Source organism: Schistocerca serialis, chromosome 3 (genome assembly GCF_023864345.2).
Source record: "Schistocerca serialis cubense isolate TAMUIC-IGC-003099 chromosome 3, iqSchSeri2.2, whole genome shotgun sequence".
Lineage (NCBI taxonomy): Eukaryota > Metazoa > Arthropoda > Insecta > Orthoptera > Acrididae > Schistocerca > Schistocerca serialis.
In genome coordinates this window covers 997737049-997764403 of record NC_064640.1, presented here as the reverse complement: position 1 = coordinate 997764403, position 27355 = coordinate 997737049, and positions in this window count along the sequence as shown.

Sequence of the window (27355 nt, the reverse complement as noted above, 5' to 3'; positions counted from 1 at the left end):
CAGACAGTTTCAGCATTTCTTTTGCACTGCACGATGGTTTCAACAAACAGATAGCGCAATAGAGTAGCTCAAATGGAAAGGAACACTTCCTCTTTAAATTTGTGCGTCCTACACTGTTGGCAATTCTGTGTAGGTGGCAGTTACGTTATTTTATTACGGTGATTACAAAATAGAGTCGAATGTATGCACTGGGTAGCCAAGGTAGCTAGTTCATGGCGATTCTGTCAACCAAGTAAATGAATGTACTAAACATATTGGAAACCACTACAGGGAGCCTATGTGTCAGAATTCTCATCTTGAGTGCCGCAACGGTGTTATGATAAAGAAATGAGTCGTAGAGAAAAGGGTTTGGTGGTCTGTTGGACTGATGGTAGATGGTTCAAATGGCTCTGAGCACTATGGGACTTAACTACTGTGGTTATCAGTCCCCTAGAACTTAGAACTTCTTAAACCTAACGAACCTAAGGACATCACACACATCCATGCCCGAGGCAGGATTCGAACCTGCGACCGTAGCAGTCGCGCGGTTCCGGACTGCGCGCCTAGAACCGCAAGACCACCGCGGCCGGCGGACTGATGGTAGTTTCATATGATGATGGTCTCGGTTCGATTCCAACTTCTGCCGATGTTTTTTGATAGGGAGAGACAGATTCTATTCTCTTCTGGCTACGCCAAGTGAAGAAGGTATAATGGCATTGTGGTCGGAAAATCACATTAAACATGATATTCCTTCTCTACCAAGTAGACGTTAGGTGGAACCACAATAAGGTAAGGAGTGGCGACATCAACAGTAACCTATCTTATACTAGTTATTTATTTCTAGTGACGAAACAAACCCTGTGTATGGTCACAGGACACTTATTCCGTGTTTTATTTGAGCTTCTGTATGTCGATAAAATTGGTTCTGAACTGGGAATGCAACCCAGACCGCCCTTAACGCGGAATTTGATCCCTTCGTGACAATACAGCTCGACTACGACTTGTTGTTTGTTCAAAATTGCAGATTCCTCAACATCTCCACATATTGCGCATGAATGGGTTGGAATTCTGGCCCAGCACTAAACTTTTCACTATGTATTATCAAGCTCTAGCATGAGAACACCTATCTGCTGGTGGATAATAATTTTTATTTTTAATGCATTTTCATTCGTTGTCAACACTAACGATATGTGACGTTTTTGACTCCCAGTGAGACACAGAACTATTTGGGAGATCACTGTAAGTTCAAGGATGTTATTCCTAGCTGCTAGTGGAGAAAAATTTGGTAAATGTCGTCTCTTTGTGTGTAGTCAACAACGATATGTTTGGGGTTCGATTCTCAGTCAGCACTGAACACTTCGTCATATTGTTTCTAGTTCGAACATGCTCACATGTCGCTGCTGGTGTAACAAACCCATACTTAACGTTCCTTTTCTCTAGAATAAAACAGCGATACGTGCCGGGTTGGAGTACTGGGAAGGAAACATTTATGTTTCGTCTCGTCATTTCATTTAATGCATCTAGCTACTGCCGAGAAAATTCGATATGTCAAAGTTGATTGTGCTTCGATAACAATCCGATTAGGTTCTGGGTTCGAATCCCTGTCCAACACAAAGCTTTTCCTCACTAAATTTCAAGTAAGTTGCTTGTGAAGTAGCAATATTTAACATCTCTCGTAGTTCGTTAACAGGGACAATAGATGCTGGGTAGGAATTCGCGACCGTTAAAAATGTTTACGTTATGTAATTTAAAGTTGATATTTGTTAACTGATACTGTCTAAAATCGAGGTATATCACTCTCTTTATGCCTACCAGGAATGACTGTTAGCCGGCCGAAGTGGCCGTGCGGTTAAAGGCGCTGCAGTCTGGAACCGCAAGACCGCTACGGTCGCAGGTTCGAATCCTGCCTCGGGCATGGATGTTTGTGATGTTCTTAGGTTAGTTAGGTTTAACTAGTTCTAAGTTCTAGGGGACTAATGACCTCAGCAGTTGAGTCCCATAGTGCTCAGAGCCATTTGAACCATTTTTTGAATGACTGTTAATTTCCGTCAGTCACGGAATCTTAGTTTGCATGACCTGGGTTTGAATCCATATGCAGAACGAGGCGGTTCATCGTGTCATTTGAAGTTCAGACATATTCTCAACTAGCTGCTCGTGAATTAAGTAAATTTTTAATGACATTTTGTGTTAAATAACAAGTAAGGTATGTTACTTTGAAGACGAAATCATGAATACAACGAACTTACTACGTGCGTTACCTATCTGACGTAATAATAAGAGTGCTATCATTTCAGGTATGTCAGTTATTGCAATAAATGCGAGCTTACGAGCCTTAAGGACAGTCTTGTCTGTGATGAGATGTTCCCTGATAATTTTAGTATCATGGTATTACTTTACATCCTGACTTATTGCGATACGGAGCAGTGTTTTCCAGTGGTGACTTGTTGGAACCATTTTCAATAGTCAAACGACTGTATCAAGGAGCGATTAGGGGACCAGCTAGACAGCTGCGTTATGTGGGTTGCATGTAAATCAGGCGAAATGCAATCCAGGTCGTTCGGATACTTTTGAGCATGACTGTACTTCGTTAACAATCCCATTAGGTGCTGGGTTCGCAACCCTGTGACAAGCTTTATATGATGGTATTTCAATTTTAAACATGAGCATACCTTGTTCCTTGTGAATGACACCATATTAAACGTCGTTGGGGGTAGTTCCCAGGACGGTAACTGTTATGACAGGATTCCCAGTTCAGTACTAACATTTTCGCCACTTATTTTCAGGATCTGAATTGATAACTGATACTGGTGCAAACGTCTATACTTAACGTCTCTTTATGCCCAGTGATCCGGTCTCAATAAGGCACAAACAAAGCTTAGTTTAGTTAGCAATGGCTATAGGTGCTGGGTTTGAATCCAGGTCCAGAACGATGACGTTGGTCATGTCATTTAAAGTTCAAATTTGTTTACACGTAGCTGTTGATGTGTTACGAGAACAATGATATTACTGGTGATTCGCTGTAAATGTTGAGATTTCCTTAGAGTGCTTGTTGCCGTTAATCGCGTTTTTCTACTGGTTCGTCCAATATCCAGTTTCCAGAGCCATTCGCCATAGAGCGACCTTCAGCACGTGGATGGAAAACCTTTTAGAGAGCAAAAAACTTTTTTCCAATTGCCGTACAGCTGTTTAACCCTATATATTGTCTCAAGTATTTAATTTTGACTAAGGATTACTGTACGATATATGTAAAAAATCCGTTTTCTCAGAACTTTTGGAATGTCACTTGTTGTAATTAAGGTTAGTTTATGAGTGTTTTGGGTTGTCTCATCGCTAAGAGCGTGTTTTCTAATATGTTTTGTATGACGATATTAGTTGATGCTTAGACTGACTGCCATAAAGACCTTTGGTCTCTCAGTAGTCTCTTGCGGTACCCATTGTGTGTAGTCAAACGACTGTACACCACGGGGTTTTGGTATTTAGAGGACCTGCAACACAGCTTCGTTATGTTGGTTGTATTTGGCAGTTACCCACTTTTTTTGCTGTCAAGTGTACATCAGCAGCCAGAAGCGAGAGCAGTCAGACAAATAAATCGAAATCATCCTTCACTGTGCAGAGACTTGGAATCTGTTTGAGAACTGTTTCAATCACTGAAAGGTAATCAGACATGTCTGGTCCACAAAAAGTCTGCCTTGAGTTCTGGGAAATGTGCCATGTCACCAACTTGAGGCTAATATTTCCACAAGATTAATTTTTGTTTGATGGCATCAAGCTTGTCCGCCATTTCTGTTACCAAATTATTCTCCCTTTGCATTCAAATACTTAATGAAATCAAATAATATTCTCACTACTCTACTTACCCATAATCCAGTTTTTTCAGTAATGACCGCCAGACTGCTTTAACTCTAGCGGCGCGTGGCTGCAGTCTTCCTGTTCCTCTTGCTTCTTACCTCACGGCCCCACTCTTTGGTCAGGCCTGGCCTAATCTGTGGGGCGCAAAATAAGGCTTCTTTGAGCATGTGTTATAGTCATTGCTTCTGCTTCTGTATAAAGATCTATGACAATATCCCATCAAGGAGGAGAATGTGGAGGCACGTGGAATGAGTCAAGATTTACATGAACAGAAGACAAGTAAATTTTAGACCTTAATGTACTTACCAGTATATTGCTTGATACTATTCGTCTCTATGCCAGCTTAATTTTTATGAAGGACGTTAAAAATTAAGTTGCTACTTTGAAAAACAGTTGATGCCTCACATTTACACTGTTCAGTTACGATGTTCATCTCCTACTGCTAGCTTAATATTTACTTGATTACACTCATATTTGTCAAACAGAATAGTTACTTTCACCTGTAAATACTAAGTTCTGCTTACAGTGCGTTACTATTTGACGTATAGCACTACAGCAAACGCTCTTTCCAGCCATGTAAATCACAGAAATTATTGAACCTTGAATCTAGATCTTCAGATAATTTTTAAAAATAGTGGTTAATAAAGCGAATTTTTCTTTTAAATTGGTGGGAATTCCCAATTCTTGCATTATATTAGATGGTAACTTTCTGAATACCACTCCTTTTTAGCAGAATCCGTAACTCCACTCAGAACTCTGAGCAAGAAGGCAAAGTGTACATGACAATAACTTTGAATGTCTTGTATTGTGATTGTGTTCATTTCAGTTCAATGAAGCTTGTTTTAGTTGGCTACAACAAAAGCCATTAAGTGTTACATGTAGTGGAAAGTGAGAGAAAAATTCCAAGGGCCTTAAAAATCATTCTTCACATTTCATGGTTATCTACTCTACACAATAAACTTGTTCTTCACTTCTGGTGAGTAAACACTTCATTCATTTTAAGTGCCCTGTCTCAGAAGTAGTTCATTATTAGGTAAGCAGACTCTATTTAGCAGGGTCATCATTGATTTCATAGAAATGCGTTAACTTATTTAGGATCCGCAAATAGTTATACGATACGCGTTGAGGATGAAAGCTGCTGCCTTTTCTGAAAAATCGTCACGGAAAAGTGGTTCCTGGTGACAGTTCAACTTTTTGTCACCTGTGCAGGGAGTGAAAAGTTTCAAATGTCGGCAATGAACACAACAGAAAAATGAAATAATGGACGTTAGTAATACAAGCACTTAATTTATCAGTATTGATATCTCAAAAGAAATGCATTGATGCCAGACTTGTATCCTTGCACTGTGGAAATTTATTACTGTATCACTTACAAAAATCTTTTAGAATGCAGTTCTTTCCTGCTGTGGAAACAGTGTGTGAGGGGGGAAGCAGCAAAAGTAGGCCAGTCATCTCAAAAATTAAGATAATAGAATTTTTAGGCATAGAAATCTTCGCAACTGACATTCAGTGTTGCGCAATGGACTCAATATAAGGCATTAATTTCTTACTTTAAAGCAACAGAGTTTAAGAAAGATACAGAAAAAGTTAAAAGAATGCGCTCAGCTCCATAAATTCATTTCATACAAAAACTTTAGTTCAGGTGCAGGTGACTTGACTTCGGCAGCTGTAGGTGCCATCACATGTGCACTATTTTCAAAATAAAAACAGCTTCTCATTGTGGAATCTAACTTCATGATGCAGACTTACTTTAAAACACCCAGTGAGTAAAGCTTTTCTTCAACTGTTGAATTTTATTGTCAAGGAGAGGACGATTTCAAACATATCTCTTCAGCCAAGGAAAACGTCATTCCTTATGTCCCTAAAAACCAAGATAACTAGTTTCTTCAAACGGTTTTTCACATTAAAAGTCGACATTTGTCTAATACTTTCTAGCTAATGTGGCGTAAATAAACATCGTCAATGGATATAACAGGCAAGCCACCTTTGTTTCTTTCTTTCTTTCCAACTTGGCAAAATTGGCACGTTACTTTTTGTTGCTGTCCAAATATAAAATGAAAGAACCTGGAAGAGGTATTTAATCAGTCATTGTTTATTACAGTGGCAGAAAAGAGTTGGCGGTGGCATATTTGTTGCTGTTACAGGTAGCTTATCTTGTAGCAAAATTGAAGCAGATAGTTCTTGTGAGTTATTGTGGGTAGAGGTAGTTCTTGGCAGTCAGAATAAAATCGTAACAGGATCCTTTTACCGACCTCCCAGCTCAGATGGTACAGTTGCTGAAAGGTTCAAAAGAGAACTTGAGTTTGATTTCAAACTTGTACCCAACTCATACAATTGTATTTGGTGGTGACTTAAATTTACCCTCGATACATTGGCAAAAATACATGTTTAAATACGCATAAAACGTCGTCCGAAATTGTGCTAAACGCATCCTCTGAAAATTATTTCGAGCAGTTAGTTCATGAGCCCACGCGAATAGTAAACGGTTGTGAAAACACACTTGACCTCCTAGCAACAAATATTCCTGAGCTAATAACGAGCATCAAAACGGATACAGGGATTATTAAACACAGGGTTGTCGTAGGAGTATATACACTCCTGGAAATTGAAATAAGAACACCGTGAATTCATTGTCCCAGGAAGGGGAAACTTTATTGACACATTCCTGGGGTCAGATACATCACATGATCACACTGACAGAACCACAGGCACATAGACACAGGCAACAGAGCATGCACAATGTCGGCACTAGTACAGTGTATATCCACCTTTCGCAGCAATGCAGGCTGCTATTCTCCCATGGAGACGATCGTAGAGATGCTGGATGTAGTCCTGTGGAACGGCTTGCCATGCCATTTCCACCTGGCGCCTCAGTTGGACCAACGTTCGTGCTGGACGTGCAGACCGCGTGAGACGACGCTTCATCCAGTCCCAAACATGCTCAATGGGGGACAGATCCGGAGATCTTGCTGGCCAGGGTAGTTGACTTACACCTTCTAGAGCACGTTGGGTGGCACGGGATACATGCGGACGTGCATTGTCCTGTTGGAACAGCAAGTTCCCTTGCCGGTCTAGGAATGGTAGAACGATGGGTTCGTTGACGGTTTGGATGTACCGTGCACTATTCAGTGTCCCCTCGACGATCACCAGTGGTGTACGGCCAGTGTAGGAGATCGCTCCCCACACCATGATGCCGGGTGTTGGCCCTGTGTGCCTCGGTCGTATGCAGTCCTGATTGTGGCGCTCACCTGCACGGCGCCTAACACGCATACGACCATCATTGGCACCAAGGCAGAAGCGACTCTCATCGCTGAAGACGACACGTCTCCATTCGTCCCTCCATTCACGCCTGTCGCGACACCACTGGAGGCGGGCTGCACGATGTTGGGGCGTGAGCGGAAGACGGCCTAACGGTGTGCGGGACCGTAGCCCAGCTTCATGGAGACGCTTGCGAATGGTCCTCGCCGATACCCCAGGAGCAACAGTGTCCCTAATTTGCTGGGAAGTGGCGGTGCGGTCCCCTACGGCACTGCGTAGGATCCTACGGTCTTGGCGTGCATCCGTGCGTCGCTGCGGTCCGGTCCCAGGTCGACGGGCACGTGCACCTTCCGCCGACCACTGGCGACAACATCGATGTACTGTGGAGACCTCACGCCCCACGTGTTGAGCAATTCGGCGGTACGTCCACCCGGCCTCCCGCATGCCCACTATACGCCCTCGCTCAAAGTCCGTCAACTGCACATACGGTTCACGTCCACGCTGTCGCGGCATGCTACCAGTGTTAAAGACTGCGATGGAGCTCCGTATGCCACGGCAAACTGGCTGACACTGACGGCGGCGGTGCACAAATGCTGCGCAGCTAGCGCCATTCGACGGCCAACACCGCGGTCCCTGGTGTGTCCGCTGTGCCGTGCGTGTGATCATTGCTTGTACAGCCCTCTCGCAGTGTCCGGAGCAAGTATGGTGGGTCTGACACACCGGTGTCAATGTGTTCTTTTTTCCATTTCCAGGAGTGTAATATCGTAACTCCAAAATCTTACAACAATAAACGAAAAAAACACCTATTCAGAAAAGTAAATAAAAATTCACTTGACGCCTTCCTGAGAGACAACCTCCACTCCTTGCAAATTAACAGTGTAATTGTAGACCAGATGTGGCTTGAATTCAAAGAGATAGTATCGACAGAAATTGAGATTTTTATACCCAATAAACCAACAAACAACGGAGCTGATCTACCTTGGTTCACAAAACGGGTAAGAACACTGTTGCAGAAACAAGGGACAATCCCCACTTCATCGCTACCTCGGAGAAGCTGTGTCCCATCGCTCTTGCGCCGACTACAACGAAACGACGTTGAAACTCACTCACATCCTGATAATGTGCCATTGTAGCAGCAGTAAGCGAACTGACAACTGTGCCAGACACTGGTTGTCTTCTATAGGCGTTGCCGATCGCAGTGCCGTATTGTGCGTGTTTACATATATCTGTACAGTATTTAAATACCCACGCCTATACCACTTTCTTTGTCAGCATGCGAACCATTCAACGAAACACCATCGATATGGGCTTTCGGAGCCGGGGGCCCAATCGTGTACCCTTGATGACTCCACGACACAAAAGCTTTACGCCTCGCGTGGGTTCGTCAACACGGACATTGGACTGTTCATGACTGGAAACATGTTGCCTGGTCCGACGATTCTCGTTTCAAATTGTATCGAGCTAATCGACGTGTACGGGTATGGAGACAACGTCATTAATCAATGGACCCTGCATGTCAACAGGGGACTGTTCAGGCTGGTGGAGGCTTGGTAATGGTGTAGGGTGTGTGGAGCTGGAGTGATATGGGACCCCTGATATATCTAGATACGGCTTTGACAGGTGACACGTACGTAAACATCCCGTCTGATTACCTGCATCCATTCATGTCCATTGTACATTCCGAGGGTTGGGGCAATTCCAGCAGGACAATGCGACACGCCACACGTCCAGAATTACTACAGAGTGGCTGCAGGAACACTCTTCAGAGTTTAAACACTTCCACTGGCCACCAGATTCCCCAGACGTGATCATTATTGAGCAAATTGGGATGCTTTGTAACGTGCTGTTCAGAAGAGATCTCCACCCCTTGTACTCCCACGGATTTATGGACAGCCCTGCAGAATTCACCGTGCCAATTTCGTCCAGCACTAATTCAGACATTAGTTGAGTCCATGACACGTCGTGTTGGGGCACTTCTTGGAGTCCGTGGGGGCCCTGCACGATAATAGACAGGTGTACCAGTTTCTTTGGCTCTTCAGTGTATAATATGCTAACTTCAACATACAATCAATACCCTCTCTGCGCGGTAACAATGGAAATTCTATCGATGATAGTGCTGCCAAAGCAGAATTACTAAACACGGCCTTCCGAAACTCCTTCACCAAAGAAGACGAAGAAACTATTCCAGTATTCAAATCAAGAACAGTGGCCAACGTGAGTTACTTAGAAGTATATCCTCAGAGTAATGAAGCAACGTCAATTACTTAATAAAAAAAAGTCTTCCGGTCTATACTGTATACTAATTAGGTTCCTTTCAGAGTATGCAGATGCAACAGCTCCACACTTAATAATCTTGTACAACCACTCACTCGACGAAATATACGTACCCAAAACTAGAAAGTGGCACAAGTCACACCAATATTGAAGAAAGGGAAGAGGAATAATCCACTAAATTACAGGCCATATCATTAACGTCGATATGCAGCAGGATTTTGGGTCATATATTGTGTTCGAACATTAGGAATGGTCTATTGGCACAGTCAATACGGATTTAGAAAACATCGTTCTTTTGAAACACAATTAGCTCTTTACTCACACGAAATACCGCATGCTACTGACAACGGATTTCAAATTGACTTCGTATTTCTAGATTTCTAGAAGGCTTTTGATACTGTACCTCACAAGCGGCTTGTAATCAAATTGCGTGCTTACGGAATATCGTCTCAGTTATGTGACTGGATTCGTAGTTTCCTGTCAGATAGGTCACTGTTCGGACTAATTGATGGGAAGTCATCGATTAAAACAAATGATTTCTGGCGTTCCCCATGGTAGTGTTATATGCCCTTTACTGTTCCTTATTTATATAAACGATTTAGAAGACAATATCAGCAGCTGTCGTAGGTTGTTCGCAGATGATACTGTCACTTATCGAAAGGTAAAGTCATCAGAAGATCAAAACAAACTGCAAAACGATTTATAAAAGATACCTGTATGGTGCGAATATTGTCAATTGGCGCTAAATAATTGAGTGTGAGGTCATCTACATGAGTGCTGAAAGGAATACGTTAAATTTCGGTTACACGATGAATCAGTCAAATCTGAAGTCCGTAAATTCAACCCAGGAATCATAATTATGAACTACTTAAACGGAAAAGAACACACAGAAAATGTTGTTAGGAAGGTCAAACAAAGACTGCGTTTCACTGGCATAACACTTACAATATGCAACAGATCGACTAAAGACACTGCCTACATTACGCTTGTACGGCCTCTATTGGAGTACTGCTGCGCTTACCAGATAGGATTAACGGAGTACATCGAGAAAGTTCAGAGAAGATCGCAGGTCTGTATTATCGACCAATAGTGGAGACGTTGTCACCGACACGATTCAGGATTTGGAATGGACATACTTAAAACAAATGCGTTTTTCGTAGCGGCGGAACCTTCTCGTGAAATTTCCATCAGCAACTTTCGCCTCCAAATGCGAAAATATTTTATTGACGCCGACCTACATATGGAGAAACGATCACAATAATAAAATAAGGGAAATCAGAGATCCCGTACTAATATATACGTGTTCATGTTTTCCCCGCGCTGTTCTAGATTGGAACAATAGAGAATTATTGTAAAGGTAGTTGATGAACCCTCTCCCACGAAATTGTGATTTTCAGCGTATCCATGTAGACGTAGATGAAGCAATTACAGCAGTAGCTGTGCGAATCTGATGTGCACTAAAAATCCTTTAGAAGCAATTTGAAACCGCCGGGCTTTGGGGTTGTTATTTTGCTCCCCCACAACTTTTCTCAGCATTGAAAAATACTTGCAGTTAGTTCTGACTGAGTTTACACGCAATAAAGTTATTCCTGGCGTATATGTGCTTGTAGTATCGTCATACACAGCTAAAGATGAATATAGACTGTTAGTTATACGTACAAAATCAGTTCCTGTTGTTGAGTGCACCAATAACGCTCCACCAGCACATTCGTTTAATGTTTTGCTTGCTTTACATCCTTACATTACTCTAAGTGGCAAAAGTCATAAAATATTAAGTATGGTTTTGTTAAAAACTTGACATTATGGATATAAACAGATTTTGTTTCTTATTAAAGCATAACATTTCACACGTATTGTCGAGGAATTGGCAGGTAAAGAATGCTGCTTGCCAAACCAAAAAGCCATAGTGCAACAAAATCAGGTATTCACTGAAGAATTGTAATTCTGTGCCTTGTAAAAGTAATTAGCAGTACGTGACACCTCGCCACGTATAAATACGATAATGATCGCGTTGACTTCAGAAACTTTGCAGTAATTATATTAACTATACTACTACGTGTGTAATGGCAATACAATTGTTTTTATTGTTAAAATCAATGCTTTATTTCACCTATAAATGAGAAAAACTGCAAGGAACAGTTCCAAAGAAAATCCAGTCTCTGTTGTAATATTTATTGATTAACGACGTGTCTCGCGCTGTTAGTGCAAGACCAGATTAACTTAAAAAGACAGCGGAAGCTACATTAGTTAGAATTAAAAGCCACAGTGGCATGGGGTTTAATTCTGACTAATGCGGCCCCCGTTGCTTTTTAAAGTTAATCTGGTGATGCACTAATAGCGCGAAACGAGTTGTTGATCAATAAACACTGCCATCAGAGGCTGGCTTCTATTTGCAACATGGAACACTGTTGCTGCAGCAGCCCACAGCAGAATGGAGCAATTTGTGTAGCTATCGGTTTCATCTCACGTAGGTCGTAATGGAAATATCGGCCTGCAGCCCCGAGTCACATGACTTAGGCGTTCGTTTCAGTGTAATGACGTCATTCGCAGTTTATATTATCTGTTGTCTACGTACAAGGGACTCTTCAGAATGGCAGCTAAGGACAGGGCTGCGAGGGCCATGCTACATCCTGCAGTCACTGGCACTCTGGTGACGCATGCTCCCCACTGTCCTGGTCTGATACCATAGGATTATAAGCTTTCCCCAATCTGAAAAATCGTATGTGTAGCAGAAGACTCGACATCTATGAAGAAGGTGTTAATCTATTACTTGATGGAGAAATACGTCCATGGTAGAGGCAGGCGACCAGTCAGCTTTGGCACAACTTTGAAATATAAAAAGGTCTTGATCGCACAATTCTTCATTAAGCGTTACGCGTGTTTCAAAATTTCGTCGGCTAACTGAAACTGTGGAGTAAAGTGCGCAAGGAAATTAACGACAGTAAATATGTGCACAGTAATATAAGTAAGCATCTTATTGTTGTTGTCGTCGTGGTCTTCAGTCCTGAGCTTGGTTTGATGCAGCTCTCCATGCTACTCTATCCTGTGCAAGCTTCTTCATCTCCCAGTACTTACTGCACCTTAAATCCTTCTGAATCTGCTTAGTGTATTCATCTCTTGGTCTCCCTCTACGATTTTTACCCTCCACACTGCCCTCCAGTACTAAATTGGTGATCTCTTGATGCCTCAGAACATGTCCTACCAACCGATCCCTTCTTCTAGTCAAGTTGTGCCACAAATTCAAGTAAGCATATTAGTAATCCGTATATAGAAATATCTATTAATATCGTATTTATATTTAAAATTAAAGCAATAACAACCCCCGGCCGCAAAAATTAAGTGTTTTGATCTGGTTTCGGCACTACTATGAGTGTCTTCACCCGAAATAACTTTTTTGACAGTTTTCTTTTTAAGTATCTCATCTACTATGACAGGTTCATATTCGTTGTTAACTCCTGTCGTTTTGATTGAATTAATTTCTTCAACGATTTTTTCTTTCTATAGTGGAATACAAGTTCAAATGTTCAAATGTGTGTGAAATCTTATGGGACTTAACTGCTAAGGTCATCAGTCCCTAAGCTTACACACTACTTAACCTAAATTATCCTAATGACACACACACACACACACACACACACACACACACACACACACACACACACACACACCCGTTCGGCTAATCCCGCGCAGCGGAATAGAAGTAGCTCTATGAATAGCAGAGTGAAACAAAGCGTTTTTATGAGATTGTGGGTGCATGGAAGACACAGAGCCGGCCGCGGTGGTCTCGCGGTTCTAGGCGCGCAGTCCGGAACCGTGCGATTGCTACGGTGCGTGTGTGTCCTTAGGTTGTGATGTGTGTGATGTCCTTAGGTTAGTTAGGTTTAAGTAGTTCTAAGTTCTAGGGGACTGATGACCACAGCTGTTAAGTCCCATAGTGCTCAGAGCCATTTGAACCATTTGAAGACACAGATACGATCTGATCGGTATATGTTTCTTTACGAAAAATATTGAATGAGATTTTATTTTCTTCTACTGAAAGCGTCAACTCAAAGAAGTTCAATTGACGAACCTCGTTTTCGAGTTTACTGGTGAAGGATATTTTCTCGTGAAGTTCGTTAAAGAGATTGAAAATTCCGTCAGTGCCATCAGGGATCGTTTTTAGATGACTAAAATATCATCAATATATCTGAAATAGGAGAGAATGCCTAGTGCTATAGGTGAAAAACAGTTGAAAAACCTTCCTTCTAGAGAGTTAATGAAAATGTCAGCAAGGATACCAGCTAACGAATTTCCCATAGTGATACCGTCGGATTGCCGATAACATTGTGTATTACATTCAAAATAGTAGTATTTGACTACGACTTGATTAGATTCATAAAGTCAGTCATTGGTTCGTCTGAAAGTTCTTTTTTGAAATGACGTCAATTTTTTTTCTAAGACCGTAAGCGTTTCTTGCCGGGAACATTGGTATAACGATTGTTGATGTCTAGTGAAAACAACTTGGTATCTGGGCTGCATTGTAAATCTTTTATTTTATGGACTAAGACGTGACTATTGGGGATGGAATAATTGTAGCGCCATCTGTCGCCGTCAGTTTCGTCTTAGATAGCCTAATCGCCACAAACAGTTTGGCACTAGTCATCTCTTCGAATAGACGACGTCGCTGTCAAATATGTCTATCTCAGATAATGTATGTATTGTATTCAGTCCGTGTGCTCGCTTCCGTGAGCATATTACTAAAGTTTGATTTAAAAGTAAGTACGATATTAACTGAAATTTCTGTATATGGATTACTAAGATGCATAATTATATTATTATGTAAGTATTTGCTATCTTTAATTTCCTTGTACACTTCATTCGGCAGCTTCAGTCTGATGATGAAATTCTGAAACGCGTAACGCTTAGTAAATAGAACTGCGCGATCGTGATCTTTCTATACTTTAAAGTTGTGCGAAGGTGTTATTGCCTACGGAAGTGAATTTAGTGAACTTACAGCACGTGAAGGAAATGAGTAAAAGAATAAAGACAAAACGGGTTTACAAGGCTTCAAAATGTCTAGGGTACCGTATCGAGTTCCGGAAAACATATTTATGGACATATTAACAGAATCTTTTAACTTCTTTGGTGATAATACTCAGTAAATGTCTCAAGATGGCCTTGTAAGCCGAAAACCGGTTTACAATAAAAGTAATATTGTAGGACAAAAGCAAACTGGTGCTTTTCATTTATTATAGTGATGGACATTGATTTCTTTACAGTCTGCAGAGAAACTGAGAACTTTGTATTGGTCGTTTTAGGAGGCCATGAATTATTATAGACTTTAGGTTACAGAAGGAATTGTTTCAAACTAAGTTAACATTTCATCTACGAACCGAAACTATATTGTAGTTAGCGTGGATGGATCTACACAAAGGGATCCTACTGGTGTGCTATAACTCCCCTTGATGTGTACACAGAATTCATTTACCTAATGAGTTCGCTACGTTCGATGCAGACTGTTGCGTGATATTTAGGTCACTAGAGCGTATGACATTTAATCATACTGCTAAATACAACTGCTCATACTCTCTATTGGCCGTCCAGAGCACACAGCACATACTCACCGTGTTCAAAGGTTCAATGCTCAGACTACCAGATATTACGACGGAGCCAAAAGAAAATACATTTCGTTAGGCAACCAGGTGTCGGAAACACATATTGAGTGAGCATTACTCATATGCAGGTACAACCATGGCGAAGGAGATACAATCAAATACCTTGCTCAAACAGTGTTAAACCAAAGCTGATTTATGATACGCAGTGTCGTGACGTCCTGACGTTCACATTGAGCCGGTAAACGTCATAGTACGCACTATTGGCTGTTTGACTAAAGCTTCTGCTTGCCGCAGTCTGTAGTTTGTTAATTGACTTAAATGGAACTCGAGACGTGAAGTTTAAAGCTTGGGGTCTACCTTAACAGTGTGTCAGGTTGTTCTTAATTGAAACTTCCGCTACAACCGTATAAAATGTTTATTACTGAAGTCTTACATAACCCTGTTTCAGGGTCTCAGCCCCCATCTGTAAATTAAAATGAAACCTTATGCCTGAACAGTAAGACCCATGACAGGCTACCAGTAGTACGAAATCATATAGGGTTAATAAATACATAGACTACAATGAAGAAACCTAAAATCAGTACTAAGTGTACCTGTATAAGCTAAGTTAAAAGGCAACACATCTGCTGTACTAGCTCATCAGAGATATTTCTGTCGCCATACTTAGTCCATCCTGATCTGTAGCTGTACCTCGACGCCCAACATCTGATTGTGGTCTCCCAGTTCCACTTCTTGGGTCTTCTTTTTGACAATAAGCTGATTTGGTAATTGCCTATTTGTTTAAACTCAATGTTCTTCGCATTCTTGCCCACACCTCTTGGGGTATGGATCATTTGATGCTTCTCTGCCTTTACCAGGCATTACTTCTGTCTCATCTGGACTATGGTTGTCAACTTATGGATCAGATACCCGTTCGACATTCTTCCTCTTGGACCTGGTTCACCTCCATGGTATCCATTTACCAACCAGGGCCTTTCACACTAGCCCTGTCGATAGTCTTCTGGTCGACACCAGGATCTCTTTCCTTTCGATTCAGCGGTCTCAGCTTTTGGTTTCCTGTCCAATCACTAACCACTCATCCCCTGCTCACCCCTCGCATTCTATTCTTTTGGCAGCTTCGGGCCATTGCCTGTTCACTGCGCACCATCAGGTGGGTTTACTGGTTGGGCTCCGCCCCACTTCTCTCCATCGTGACTACAATTTCCCCTCCTTGTCCTCTTCCCTATGTTCTCTCTTGACCACCCTGCCTTGGTTAATATCTCAGCCACAGATCCAGATGGATCTCTTCCAGGGTGTGAAAGCCTTCAGTTATTCCATTGTTTATTCTGAATGCTCTTCAGGGAGTTTCGGGATACCATTGGTTTTTACACCAACGGCACTAAATCCACTGATTATGTGGGATAGGCTTCCACATCTTCTGTTGGTGTGTTTACTACAGAACTGTTCACCATCTCTTGCGGTTCTGTTTTATTAAACAGTCCTCCCCTCACCTGAGTTTTGTTATGCATGGGCTCAATGAGTGGCCTTCAGGCTATCACTCGGTGTTTTCCTTGCCACCCATTGCTCTCTACTATCTGCAACTTTTTTCCTGATCTTAGTGATGCTGATTGTTCGGCTGACTTCCTTTGGGTACCTGACCTCATAGGTATCCTGGGTAACAAACCTGCTGATCATCTGGCTAGGGAGTGGCCATCTACCCCCTGTTATCCATGACCTCTCCAGGGGCGGATTTGTGGCTTTACATCAAATCCCTTTTTTTTCAATTGTGGGCTGACACTTGGGAGGCTATCCCCCATCTAATAAACCTCATTCCATTGAGGGGAGTCCCACTGTGTGGAGTCCATTCCTGTGCCTCTCCCAGTGGGAACCTACCATCCTCTGCTGTCACCATATTGAACATACTAGGCTGACCCATGGGGTGTTACTTCACAATGAGCCCCACCCCCGTTTGTAGTTGTGGGGCTACACTCATTGAGATCCATATTTTGCTAGACTGCCCTCACCTTCTACCTTTCGCACTAAATATACCCTTCCACCTTCCTCATATCGGGTGTTAGTGGACGAAGCTCACATGATTACATCTGTCCTCGGTTTTCTTCGTGAAAGTGGTTTGCTCTCTCAGGGATAAGCCTTTGAATTTTCCTCTGGAGTTTGAGTCCCTCGTTTAGCGTAGGCACTGGTTATGGAGGCCTCGACCTTGCCTCCACACAGCCAGGTTCTCCCCATCTTTTCCGTACATTTTTTCTGGCCTGTTGTGCTGTTTTGTTTCCCCTGTCCTTGTGACTTCTACCCCTTGTGTTGTCCCCATTGTATCGTGATACCGGAATGGCTAGGGTGTCGGGACAGGTCAGTGGCTGTGGCTGCTGCTGTGGTGCATAGCGCTTCTGGGGAACCCCTACTTTCACCATTTCCACCCACCTCTCTCCTGCTCTTTCCTCTTCCTGCTGCCCTGATGTTCCTTTCCCTCTTTGTTTGCACGTTATCCCTTGCCCTTGACTGGACTGTGCTGTTTGTGTTGTTCCTCCCTAGATTTCTGCTCTCCTACATCGTGGGACGGATGAGCTCACTGTTAGGTCCCCTGTTCCACATTAACCAACCAACTAATTACCAGTTGCTTTTGCGGTGGCGTAAGTGTTAACAATGGAGGTAAACACAATGAAGATAATTCAGTTTTAGCGCTTAATTTTAAGCAGTGTGGAAACGCGCTTTTGCTTCGTAAAATATGACCGCAAGAAAGATGTACACAAAGTAATAAATACGCACCAAAATGAAACTGATGAAACTGTAAATGAAAAACTATACGATTGATTTACTGTACAGGGTGGCCAAATTGTCCCATCCCCCCCCCTACCCCAATTAATAACCAACATAAATCTCTAAATTTCAATAAACGATTTAAACAACAGTTCTCAGGAGGAATTGTCTTGAGATATGAAGCATAAAGAGCTGCTCGTGACAGGCAGTGCATCATTACAAGTGAGATGTACGAAACTGGGCCTTTTGTATCGCAGCTGAGATGAACATTTCTGATTTCAAGTATCCTTCGACCTGTTTCAGTAGGTTCAAGAAATCATACAGTGTAGAAGAAATCCCGAAACAAGGAAGTTTACTTCAAACAAAAATCTAGAGAAGACGTCATTGATTCGTAGCTCACGTGAAAACGAAGCTTGCTGTTACCCACGCACCTCCTATGTCTAACGTCTATCGGTCATGTTTCGTGAAAGAACTGCTAACAAACCGCACTTCATCAATCAAGGCGAAAAAAGACAGTCTGCTATGCAACCGGTCAATGCTATGGCACATTCATTTACAATAATGCTAGTGATAAGTATGAGTGGATTACTGTTTCTGCGTGTCTTCAGGGACCTCAAGGCATATTAGGAGCATAAATTTAAAAAATGACCATTTAAAGGCAAATATCTTACACTCGACATATCAAAATCTGGAAAAGTTGGAAAGAATAATTTTTAACATTTCATTCGAAATGGTTTCTAACGAACTGTAGAAATTTTCATTGCTTTTGTTGGACTCCTGGCTTGTAAATAACGATACCTATGTCTTTCAGGACGATGACAAAAAGGCTGTGATATAATTCAGATTCCACTCGGAACAACCAATTTGGCTCTAGATAAAGTAGTTTTTCGGCTGTGGAAAGTATTTTTAAGGAAATTGTCAGATAATGCAATTTCTGATAGCTCCGTGTCATTTGAGTTTTATCAAGTGACCAGTATTCTTAAATTTCAGTGATTTTGCGCATTATCAGTTTGCATCGGCACAATTTACGAATTGCTTTATGTATGTTCGGTATGCACCACAATAAGTAGAGTAAAGGCCAGAACAATTTCTTACTCCATCAGGGTTCTGTCCAAATAAAACTAGTAATTACAGTGACGTGCCTGAAAGCATTAATTTTTCTTTCGCCAGATGTATCTGGTGTAAGGAAAGTATTTTTTTTTTTGTCATTAAATGACACTTGGTTCCATTGTGACAACTATGGAGAATAAATAAGGATTTTGGTGAATGACGCAACCAGCCACAAATACATTTAAAATGTTTTATTTTAGCGCCATAACCAATTTCAGGCAACCATGCCCATCTTCAGATCGCAAATATTTTTCGTTACATAGATGTTTTGATCAACAGCATGTTATCTGCTCCGCCCTGCAACAGAATAAATATGATGCTGTGGGATGTGCAACAGGTAACATGTTTATGACAGAAAAATGTTTGCACCTGAAGCGTTAACTTATTATTTATCCTACTGTCTTTTAATAATAAGTTTACGCTTAAGGTGCACACATTTTTCTGTTACAAACGTTTTACATGTTGTACTTCCCACACATCATCTTCGCTCTGTTTCCATACTTGGTCAGTATTTAAAGAATGATACCTTTGTGTCTTTGCTCAATGATAATCTTTGCATTGTAAAGGAAAACATCGAGTGTATAACGCATTGACGAAACTCATCACACATTTTAAGAATATTATGAGCCGTGCAACAGTGATTTATTTACAATATGTGTGTTATGGTGGAATTCGAGAACATATACATCGAACCAGAAAACCGCACGGATCACAACAAAACAGATCGGCTCACTAAATACTCGAATATTCTTGTGCATTGTGGAGCAGACGACGTGCTGTTGACCAAAACATCTGTGTCACGAAAAATATTAGCCATTTGAAGAAGCGGTCTATGGCACTAAAACAAAGCATTTAATATAAAAAACCGTCATATGACACATGGGAAACTCCTCCGGCGAGAGAACCTACTACTGTGTAGCGGTGATGATGTACTAATTTCTGTACACCATTACTTAACAGAATGTGCTTTATATCATGACAAGAGGGCAGCAACCAGTTCCCTGTTTAATGTGCCAGTAAGATGCATGTGGTAAAAGTTTCTAGTTCCTCTGTTGTGTCTGATCTAGATAAACTGTTAGGTGGAAGACTGTTGTGTTTTTAGAGTGGCTGGTAAGTTTTCTTTCACTGATAAGACAAATGAAAGTTTCTCATTTTATTATTATTAAGCTACAGTACCGTTTTACTTGTCTTTTAACAGTAGGTTGTACGACATGACTTCAGTTTTTCTTACCAGATACTTAAGTGTGGATGAATGTGAGAGTGGCACTGTGTGCATCGGATTTAAATTACATTTTTGCCTCTTTTAAAATAATTTTAAAAAAAGTTAATCCCCAATTTTTCAGTAAAGGCACTAGTGACAGCAATGATGAGCGCACTAATTATACTACCGCAGCATACCGTCAATGTCGCGTTGTACTGCATCTGCAACAGCAATTTGAGCAGCAGTTGGCACCATGGTGACTCAATGAACTGTTACAAATCGGTTACTTCAAGGTCAGCTTCGAGTCAGAAGCCATGTAGCGCACATTCCGAACCACCGTCATTTGCGACTTCAGTGGTGTCAAGCGAGATCTCATTGGAGCACAGGCTGGAGATCAATTTTTTTTCCTGATCAAAGCTGTTTCTGCCACGGTGACACTGATGGCCGTGTGTTGGCTAGGAGGACGCAAATTGAGGACCTGCAACCAACCAGTCTGAGAGCTAGACGCATTGGAACTACACCTGGAGTTACGGACTGGGATGCGGTTTCGTATGGCAGCGAGAGCACTTTCGTGGCTATCCCATGCACACTGACTGAAAAACTTCGTCAATCGTGTGATTCGATCTGTTGTGCTCCCATTCTTAAACAGCATTTCAGGGGGTGTTTTCCGATAGGATAACGCTTCACATTTTTGTCAGGCAGTGTGATACCCAGTTTATAAAAGACCACGCCAAATCACGATCACCATAATATTTGTGCCGTTTATTTGTAAACTCTTATGTACTTCGAATTTAATCATCCTCTTGTTGTTCGTGCTACAGCAGAATTCTGCCATCTTGACACACGAAATCAAGTTGTTACATTAAAACGTGTTGCAAAATATATGTAGAGTCGAAAAAAGAACCACTTTATTATTGATGTATAAAGATGCTGATATTGCAAAAAGACGGAGATTTTATTCTTTTGCAACGACGTCACTAGTTCAGTAGTAGTGCATAGGCCCAATAACAGGTTGAGGTGTTACATAATCCTTCGAGCACATTTGGAATGCACCTCCCTTCTGTTGTTTCCGTATGATTTTTCCACCGTCCTGTCGGAAATTTTTATGATCTGTAATAACTACTTACCAAGAAAGCAACCGGCCGCGGTGGTCTCGCGGTTCTGGGCGCTCACTCAGGAACCGTGCGACTGCTACGGTCGCAGGTTCGAATCCTGCCTCGGGCATGGATGTGTGTGATGTCCTTAGGTTAGTTAGGTTTAATAAGTTCTAGGGGACTGATGACCACAGCAGTTGAGTCCCATAGTGCTCAGAGCCATTTGAGCCAAGGAAGCAACCACGAGTATTGGAACGAGAGTATACATTATCCTGAAAGGTCTTCTAATTAGTTCCTTTGTTGGAGTGTGTGTTGCTGCATTGTCGGAATCTTTTCAATGTCACTTACATGTTAAACTAATCATCGCAACAATTTAGCGCACATAATGTTATACATATGGATGAGGTTTCTCGTCTTGGGGTAATAGGCTTGTTGCTTTGAGCGATTGACCATAAGTGCGGCATATGCACATTAATGAGGAATTGCACATGCTGCATAGTAACAACCTTCGTCTGCAGCGGATTAGCAGCCCATGACACTGCACACAGGTGGGGAATGACATGCGTGTGTCATCACATGCTTTATTGTAGAGAAAGTTACTTGGCCTGCGTTATAACGTGTAATTTTTTGTTGAAGTCCCGTAGTAACTCTGAGACATCTTTTTCAAGTATGTACACTGACGGAAAAAAATCCCATCGCCAAGAAATAACCCCCCCCCAGGTGGCCCACATCTTTTTTGCAGATATGTTTGTGGCATGCACCATGCCCTGAGCTATTGTAGCCGTTCTTCTCTCCCACGTTTTCTGGCCCCCTTGGGGTTTGACCTCCCTTTCTAGATTGAGTTTCCAGTAGTGTGAGGCATGTGGGGAAGAACTCCCATCCGAGCATTTCTGGTGTGGGTTCTTCTCCGTCGCCCCCCCCCCACATTCCCCCTCCCCCGCTTCCTCTTCGCCATAGCCCCACCCTCCTTCAAGGTTACCAGCTCATGTGGCCAGTCTGTGTGGTGGGGCTCTTATGATCCCATCTGGCTAAGTCCCCTGACAACACAGAGATCACACTTTCGGTACCTGAGCTGTCACTGCCTTGTGTATGCCTAGGAGTGGTTGCTCATCTTTCTGGAGCATCAGAACTCCTAGCAACGACTTCTGTGCAGGCAGCCCTTACTATGGCTCTGTGGTGCTCATGGGAGAGCCAATAATCAGTTTGTGTGATACCAGGGGCGACGCTCTGCACGTGACATGTGTTAAACTTTATGTTCCTGGTTGCTCTTTGGCAGCAGTCTTGTCAGACAGGAACGGTTCTCTCTATGTTCAAACACTGCTTTCTTAGCGTTCCGTTCAGTGGCTACCTCCTGGGAGGTGGGCCAGGCTTGGGGCGAATCCCTTTCCCCTTTATTTGGTTTCATCCAGGACAGATGGGGAGACTTTCACTGGTACCAAGCTACTCTTTTTTGTAGAACATGTCGAAGCTAAGTTTACTGAAGTTGGCTCACTTAGTAAGTTTACTGTTATGATGTGGAGGCCTATATTCCACCTCCCATGCACTATTTCTGGTGTCTCAATTTTTGTCACACACCTTCGTGATGCGAGGCAAATCTTATTTATGACGACTGTGGCCCCTCCCTCCATATGTGGAGTCCTTACAACCCACTGTGCAAGTGTGTAAACTGTTTCTGCCCACATTCTCTTCACTCTCTGGATTGCCTAATCTATAAAAAGGAAAGGAAGATTAAGGAATTCAAAACTCTCGACCACCTATCCTACTGTCAGGCTTCACAGGTATTCAACTGTCTCCATCTGGTATCTTTAATGTCTACCTTTCGTTCAGTTATGTCCTTTCCTCCCTCTTCTTCCTCCTTACCTCCGTTCTACCCTCTTCCCTTCCCTCCTCCCTGGCATTTCGCATTCCCTCTCCTCACAGAACCATTCCCTCTTCTCAGCCAGAGAAGGAACCCTCTTCCCTCCCACCTGATTGGTATGGGACTCCCTCTGGGAACTGCATTCCCCGGTGTCTCCAGGGAAAGAAATCACTTACTTGAAGTCTGATATGGGTCCCAGGCTCTGTGGGCCTCAAGGCTGCTCATCCTCTTCTGAATTTTGATATTGCTGCAACTTGCTCTCCTCCAGATCACACCTCCCATCTCCCGCTAAAGAAGGAGGAGGAGGAGGAGGAGGAGGAGGAGGAGGAAAAGAAAAAGTAGTATAAGTTTCAGTACAATGCTTACCTGCCATTTCAGGGGGTGTCGACCGCTTTCTCCCAAGCAGGGTCTAATTTTACAGTCATGGATGTCACTCAGTCCTTACCAGTTACAGACACTGACTAAGTGCTATGACCAATTCTGACCTATTCAACGTCCATCTGGATTCTTCTACTACTCTCAACCAATACAACTGTACTGGCTACTATCGTCACCTTCCAGAATTGCAGTCTGTTCTTTCTCTCTACGCTACAACTTGTGTTGGATTGCAGGAATTTCATTTCTTGCATACTCGTTCAACGACTATTCATGGTTTCCAAGCCTTCTGCTGGAACCGAGTCAGCCCTTTGCAAGCTTCCAGTTGTGTGTATACATTGGTCCACACAGACATTATTAGTTCCTAGGTTCCTCTTCATACTCTGCTGGAAGCAGTGAATGTTGGGATCCATTCAGACTCGGCGGTAATTACATGTGGTCTTCATTTTCTCCCAAACTGACCTCCTACACTTCCTGCTCCCTTTGTGCTCCTCCGACAGTTCTCCTTCCCTTCCTTCTGCTTGGGTATTTTAACGCCATAATCCTCTATGGGGTGGTACTGCGACCATTGACTGGGACAGGATTGTTGAAGACCTGTTGGCAGCGCTTGATCTCTGTCACTTCAACACTGTAGTTCCCACACACTGTAGTGTGGTGTATAGCACATTCTGTCCGACTTATCTAGCTCTGGATTCCTCATCTACACTCAGTGGTGATGTAATGACGATTTGTGCGACGGTGAACATTTTTCGGTTGTCTTATCTTTTCTTCAGCATCACTTGCCGTGGCGTCCTCTCAGGTGGGCCTTTCCTAGTGCAGATTTGGATGCCTTTTTCTCGGATGCCATCCGATTTGTTCCACCACACGATGACATTGAGGGGTCTGAATGGAGTTTGACAGACACCATTCTTTCAGCAGCTGCTTTCGCGAATCCTCCTTCCTCGGGTTCTCACTGACGAAAGTCTGTCCCTTGGTGGACCCCTAAAATCACCATTGAAGTTCGCCAACGTGCCCTCCAATACTACAAATGACATCTGTCCTTGATCACCTCCTGGCCTTCAAAAGGCTTTGTGTCCAGGCCCATTATTTTCTTAAACTCCAGAAATGGATTTGTTGGGAACAATATGTTGCTGCGATAAGACTGCATGTACTCCCTTTTTGCAGGTATGGGTGAAGATCAGGCTAAGGGAGACAACCCCAACAGAAAATCCTTTCCTACGTTAGGCCTAGAAAGCCAGTAGGAAAGTCTTCATATATTGCTTTTAAAACACAGACGAGCCTCGGAACGAACCATCCAGGATTTGACCCCACTGCTTCTTCAAGTACTGATGCGAATGATGGGAGACCTGATGATATTCATTAGTACAAGAAGATGAAACGAAATGGACTAAAAAATAACCTAAATATTGGCACCCTTAATATATTAACCCTCCATGGAAAAACGGAAGAAATGACAACTGTACTAACAGAGAAAATGTTAGATATATTGGGATTAAGCGAAACAAAGTGGAAGGGAAAATGTGAGAAGAATTTGAGAGGAGGAGGAAAACTGTACTGGAGTGGGAATAACAGTTTTGGAAGAAATGGTGTGGCAGTGATGGTGAATAAGAATGTACAAAGCTGTATTGAAAGTGTGAGATATATATCAGACAGTATCATAATCTTAAACCTGAGATTCAAAAAGAAACACTAAAAGTAATCCATATTTATGCACCTCAAGTGGGATGTAGCGAAGAAGAGCAGATGGACTTTGAAAATGAGTTAGAAAACCATATAGAGAGTGCTAATATGGTGATAGGAGATTTTAATGCACAGATAGGCAAAGACAGAAAGGGATTTGAGCAAGTGTTGGGATGTTTTGGATATGGAGACAGAAATGAAGAAGGGGAGAGACTCCTGGATTTTTGCCAGAGGAATGGAATGAAAATAGCAAACAGCTGGTTTATGAAGAGAGAAAGTCAGTCACAACCAGATACAGTTGGGATGGAAGAACTAAGAGTGTAATTGATTACATTCTAGTAGATAGGGAATGGTGAGAGAAAGTAACAAATGCGAAGATAATTCCAGGTGTGAGTGCAGATGGAGACCATAGATTACTGGTGGGACAATGGAAAATGAATCAGTTTGTGAAAAATAGAAAACAGAAGAAAGTGATAAGGATACAGGATTGGAAACTGAAGGAGAGTGAAAGTGCTGAGAAATATAGAGAATTAATAACACAAAAATTTCCAAAATAACTCTTCTGCGATGTAGAAAAAGAATGGAGTATATTCAAAGATACTTTAGTCGAAGCGCCACAAAAAGTATGGGGTAGGACATCTGGAAAGGAAAAAGTAAGACAGACAAGTTGGTGGGATGATACCTGAATCCAAGCAGTTAGAAGAAAAAAATGGAGGATGGAGAAAGTGGTGGAAAACTGAAAATGACGAAGACCATAAAAGATATATAGAGGAAAAGAACAAGTGCAAAGAAATAGTGGAAACAGCAAAGAAAAAGGCATGGGAAGAGTTAACAAAAACCTTGAAGATATAAAGAGCGATAAGAAAATGTTCTATAAAATGATGAAAAATAAAAGGAAGGCTTCTGAAGTACCAGTAAAGATGGAAGGTACCGTGATTGAAGATCCAGGGAATATAAAAGATCTTTGGAAAGAACATTTTAAGAAACTGTTAAACGCAGAGGAGCAGGTACACGAGTAAACAACAAATAATGAAGAAATTGAGATGGAAATAGCTGTGAAGAAGATGAATGGAGGGAAAGCCCCGGGACCTGATGAAGTATCAGTGGACAGGCTAAGAGCAGCAGGTCCATTGGGAATGCAGTGGCTGTATAGAGTACTATCAAGTGTATGGAGAAATAGTACAATACCTGAGGATTGGAGAAGAGGAGACATTATTCCCATCTTCAAAAAAGGCAATTAAAGACTTTGTAACAACTACAGAGGAATAACCATTATGAGTCATTCAGCCAAGATTTTTGAAAGAATTTTACTAAATCGAATAAGTGAAAAGATAGAAAAGGAGCTGAGTGAAGAACGGCATGGGTTTAGGAAAGGAAGAAGCACGACCGACCTGATATTTTCTGTCCATCAAGTGATGGAAAAAAGTTGAGAGTATAACAAAAGGGTGATAATCGTTTTTATAGACATAGAAAAGGCATATGACTCACTTAACAGGGAAAGACTTTGGGATGAAATGAAGAAGATAGATATAGAAGATGGATACATTAATGCAATAAAGACTATGTACAGAGGACACAATTGTAGAATTAGAACACCAGTGGGGAACTCTGAATATTTCGAAATAAGACAAGGACTTAAGCAAGGAAGTATTCTATCCCCTGCACTTTTTAATGTTGTGATGGAGGGAATGAATAGGGCAGTTAAAGGTATAGTAAAAGAAAAAGACAAAAAGATGGTTTTTGCAGATGATATGGTAATATGGGTTGATAAAGAGGTAGATGAACAGTTACAACTTGATGCGTGGAAGGAAATAATAAAAAGGTATGGATTAAAAGTAAATAAAGATAAGAGTGAAGTAATGGTATTTGGAAGAGAGAAAGGGCTCAACGGAAATATTGCCTTGAATGAAAAATCCCTCAAACTGGTAGGAAGTTTCCACTCATTTAGGGAGTGAAATATCTGGGGATGGAAGAATAACCAACAGAAAGGAGGCAATTTCTACCAAACAATAAAACACTCGATTTGGAATAAAGAAGTTTCAGAAAAAGCAAAACTTCGTACGTATAAGAATTGTTACTTCCCTATTGTCACCTATGGTGGAGAAACATGGACAACGGCAGAAAGCAACTGGACCAGACTGCAAGCAGGGGAAATGAAATTTCTCAGAGAAGTTAAGGGAAAAAGAAGAATGGACAGAGTAAGGAATGTAGAGATTAGAAATGATCTTAAACAAGAAAGTATGAGAGAAGAAATTGCAAAAAAAAAAATTAAGATGGTATGGGCATGTTAAGACGATGCATGAGCAGATACTCCCCAAAATTATGGAAG